We start from the raw sequence: 5,154 nt of genomic DNA, 5'->3' as shown, positions 1-5,154 counted from the left end.
TTTCTGCACTGCTCAGCATTGCTAGTAGCAGTGTTTCAGTGAAAGGCACTGTTGTACGTGAATCCAGTGCGTGGTAAACTGTGCCATCACGGTCTCCACTAGGTAATCATAAATTAAGTTGTTAGTAATGTCTGAACAATGAAGCCTTCTTTGGTGGTTTGTTCATGTCAGCTTGTATTAATGGAACATCCTTCATACCTCTGGCGTTCAGGGAGTAGTTTACAGGAAATTGGCTCACCAAGCCTAGATATAAGAAATGTCAGCTTCAAATTCCCTGGTAATTAAGTGGAAAGAAAATAAAACATTTTAACTAACAAAGAACACCTACCTGCTTTTAAGGAAGTCATATCATATAAGCAGAAACTCTTGAAGTGCAATTATGAAACAGTAACTCTAGGATAGGGCATTGGTCTAAATGAATGAACACAAATTTCACTCACTTTATTCTGTATAAACGTGTGCCCAGATGAAGGCCCATCTCCTCATTAGCCTGCATTCCCAGAGGGCTCTGTGTTCAGCCCATTCCTTAATAACTTGGAAACCCACCTGTGTGTTTGCAGATATTCTTCCACAACACAAAAAATGCTACAGCGGTCTGACCACACTCAAGTTTAACACCTACCTACTGCTGTTGCCAGCTAGCACCCAGAAGCAGAGACCTTCCCCCTGAGGACAGCAGGACGTTGACTTCTCCAATCTCATGGCTCCAGGGCTGCGCAGTTGTGCCGATGCCGCGGCAGCAGACCCGATGTCGGCATCCCCGGGGAAGCGTTCAGGTGAGCTTGGGCTTCGTGCTGGCCATGGTTGATTCCAGCAGTTCACTCGTGCCAGTTGCTCGGTTTTACACCTACAGGAGGAAATACGATCCTTAATGGTTAGGTGTTAAAAGTGTTTGTTTGCCGAGTTAATGCAGAATGTCTCTGTCTAATTAAACTCAGCAGACTGAGTGGAGGTCTTTCCTACCAAGTCTTTAATTCCTCAGGGTGACAGATCGTAACATGGATCTGGAAGCTGCCTGCCTTGGGATTTAGTTTCAGAAATAACCATTTTAATTATTTCTTGAGGTGATGGTTTCTGTCTGGTACACCGTCCAGGTTCACCCCGTCTGTCCCAGCCTACGCAGCTTCCTGCCTCGACTCTTGGGATGACTGGGTAGGGCTGCAGTCAGGGCACAGGGCTGCTCACCCGCAGGGGCCTCCTCTGGAAGAACACCCTCGGGCGCTCTAATGGCAGGCAGTCTGTCAGCGGTAAGGTACTGCCACCAGCATCAAACAAACGTCCTTGCAGTCACTGGAGCAAGGCCGAACTGGTGCACGTCGCGCTCATATTAGCAAAAGCATTAGTATTCAAAGCCGTAGTCGCTGGCTACGCTGGGGTCGGGGCCCGGCTGAGCCCCCCCGGCCGCACATCGTACCTGGGCCCGGCGGGGCCTGCCGCTGCCCGGCCCGCTGCCTGCCCCGCCGCCTGCCCCGGCCCACCCCCGGCCGCAGTAGCCAGCCGAGGCGGGCGGGCGGGCGCGGGGAGCTGCGGGGCCTGCTGGCGCCGGGGGAAGCGCCGGCGGGCGGCCGCGGGCCGTTGCTTGGCGATGGGGAAGGGCGGAGGCGGGCCCTCCCTCAGGCCGAGGCCGGCAGCCCAGGCGGCGGGTCTCGGCAGAGTTCACCTCGGCTGCCCCGGCTCCTCCCTTGCAGGGGCTGGGGCTGTTCGCTGCTTTAACCGCCCACAGCCCTTTCACCCGAGCCTCCCAGGGAAGACGCACACCCAGGGTGCCCAGAAGGGAGAAGACCCGTCACCTGCAGCTCCCCCTTCTCCTGTGTCGCTCCTTACCCGCTGCCTTTTTTCACAGTGCTCTCTTCTCCCTCGAGGGTCAGAGCGTGCCGGCTCAGCCCCACCACCTGCCCAGGATAGACCTCCATCCTCGCAGGCCTCATGGAGGGAGCCAGCTTCACGGGGCCATGCACAGGCAGAGGCGTAGGTGTCCTGGGAGCTGCAGATGCCAGTTGGGCCCCTGCACACCTCCCACCTCCTGCGCGTGCATCTGAGACCTTCCAGCTGCTTGGACCTTTGGCTCATGCCGTAAGACACCATGATGCTATGTGCCTCATGAAAGCAATTACTTAATGTATCAATATTAATTACTTGAACCTGACTATCTGACGTTGCAGATGAATGCCGTAATCCACAGGTTCCCCAACCCCTATGTCCTCAACAGAGATTGGTGTGTGACCCAGCATCAGTCCCTGAAGCCTCTGGAAGAAATGGCTCGGCTGTCCTTTCTCAGGGCCTCTCCTCCTGTCTGGCGTTGGTGGCTCCTCACTCGGTGTCCTCATTACCTGCATTGTCTCATGGTTCTCTTGTGTGAAGGCCTCACTCTCTTCCTGTACCTCTAGGGAACCACAGTTCAGGACTGAGGATAGCAGGGAACACAGGGCATTCAGTAGATGAGCATTAGCAGGATTATTACCCATTGCCAGGTTTATAGCTCTTGAAGGTTTCAGGCACATGACTGGGGAGGGATTCATCTGGCTACAACTTCAAACCCCAAAGCTAGTGTCCATCGAGATGGCTACACCTGCTCTCGTTAACCTCACATAGTCAGAGTCAGACTGATAAAAGCTGTCGTTTCATTGCAGGATGAACACTGTTGTTGCTGTGGGTGAGATAAGAGCTTATATGGCAGTAAAACATGGGGTGAAGAAGGGTGAGTCTACCTGCACCCTGCTGCTGGTTGAGGCCTCAGCACAGACAGACCTGTGCTGCCTGCTGCCTGCTAGACTGAAGCAGGGCTTGTGGAGTCTTCCTTGGCCGTGAAAGGGCAGAGGCCTCACACCACAGCGACCTCAACCATCTTTTTTTTTCTTGCATTTCAGTGAAGAGGTGTTCCTAGCTGAACTTCTGTCTGAAGTTTGTTTGATATGCTATGCTGCAAAATCACTACTGCCTTTATAGTAAACAAAACCACATAAATTTTATAACTGTGTACTGTCCATGCATAATGATATCCTGAATGGCAATTTCTGTTTAGATCATGTCCAAGACAGGTGGGCACCTTTATCCTCACTCTGTCCCAGGGGTAAGCATGTTCACTGCATCGCCATGTGTAGCTGTGGCTTTCGTTCCCAAGGTAATGGAGTTTTTCCTCACGCTACCTGTGGGGTGGAAGAGTTGTTTTTCCCTTATTTTGCAATTGGGAAAATGACTACAGTAAAGTTCTGTGACAAATTCAAGAGTGGAAAACAGCTCCCCAAAACACAGGCCACAAGGTCCTGTCTCCCATGCTGACTCTGTGTCAGTGATGCTGAGGTTTTCTCCAAGGCCAGAGCACCTTTTTCTTGCTCCTTGGTAGCTCCTCACAGTTTCAGCTCGAATCTGTGGAGTGGCGACCCATTTGCTGGGATGCCATTGCTGAATTTTACTGCAGACAAATACTGGGCACACAGAGTACAAAACAATTAAGGAGGTGTGCTGGGTTGACCTTAGTCACCAAAAAAGCACCCGCCTAGTTGCTCACTCACTCCCCCCACCAACTGGATGGGGAGAGAATAAGAAGAGCAAAAGTGATAAAACTCATGGGTTAAAATAAAGACAGTTTAATAGGTGAAGCAAAACTGTCTGTGCAAGCAAAGCAAAATAAAGAATTCATTCACTAGTTCTCATCAGCAAGCAGGTGTCCAGCCACTTCCTGGAAAGCAGGACCTCAGCGTGCCTAGTGGTTGCTTGGGAAGACAGAGGAGGATTCGGAGATGTGTTTCACTGCCTGTTATCAAGCTGAAATCAAGTTTCTATATTAGATGGAAGCAGGGCAGAGTGAGAATCAGCAGCAGCCTAGCAAATCCATCTGAAATCTCTGGGCAGCTGGGAGCTCGTCAGGATTCTGCAGCCACAATATTTTTGCCATTTGTATTTCCAACAGAGATTAACGGCATGCCTTTGAGCTGACAGGGCAAAGGCACAAAAGAAAGGTGGATCTGTGAGGCAGCCCACCTGTCGCCTTCTTTTCTGCAGGACATAATGTACTCTACTTAATTGTATGAGACCTGGAAAAAAAGTTTATATGAAAAGTCATGAAGCAACACAAGTGAAGTCTGCAGGAGAGTCCAGTTGCTTGGGAACGAGAAATGTTAGAGAGATACTAAAGTAGTATGAAAGGTGCTGTTATTTAAAAGCCCTAATAATTCGGGGATTTTTTCCCACATAAATTGTATTATTGATTTCTACCAGGTTGTCACACCATACAGTGCCTCATCCTCCTGTTATGGTTAGGAAATGAGAAGAAGTAGTTTCAAATGTTAGCTCCATGGCATGCAGCAACTTAACTAAGCATGTAGTTTATTTCCAGGGGCAGCACTAATCTTGGAGATGAACAGCATTTGTCTTCAATTTCTTTTATGCTGTCTGCCTCACACAGAGGATCTGATCATAGTGTCATTACCAGTAATGATCATGATATCTGTACAGTGCTTTTTCATCAAGATGTAGGGATGCTGCCCAGTAATTGCACTGTAGCAATCCTCTCCTTGCAGTGAAACCACAAAAATCCAAAGCTGTATTAACAATATAGTATGGATAAAACTAAACAGAAGTTGAAATGAGATGAGGGGAATCCTCATCTGAGCCACTGCTAGATGCATACAGGTCTCAAGAAAATATTACAGCATAGGCCCATTCTCCTTTTCTCCTTCTCACTCTGTGACTGGCACTGTTATCTGCATCCTCTTCATGGCTGCATTCCCCAACATGCCCTGGCTGCTTATCTTGAAAACAGCTCTGTCTGTGAATGGCTAAGTGGGGAAAGTTCATCATGACTGAAGTATTTGGTCATGTGGAAGGCATCTCTTTTGGGAGAAAGCTGCTGTAAGTGGTGATGGGAAAATTGGAGAAAGACAAACCAAAAGGGAAAGAGTGCTGGGATAGAGGGATGACATGGGCAGAAACACAGTTGTCTGCTGACCTAAGACAAGTTGGTGGACTCAGCAGTTAGTGGATTTTGTGGTGTTCAGATATGAACTGTAGATATAGCCAGTTTATAGCTTGATGTTATTTACAGCCAGTGTTAAAGAATACAGGATAAAACCAATATAAATCTTTGTAATTTGTGGTTCCATGAAATGATGTGTGTTGTCTGCAATCAGCTGAGCAACCCCAGTTGCTGTCATC

Source organism: Gavia stellata, chromosome 2 (assembly GCF_030936135.1).
Source record: "Gavia stellata isolate bGavSte3 chromosome 2, bGavSte3.hap2, whole genome shotgun sequence".
NCBI lineage: Eukaryota > Metazoa > Chordata > Aves > Gaviiformes > Gaviidae > Gavia > Gavia stellata.
Note: the sequence above shows the minus strand (reverse complement) of the source record.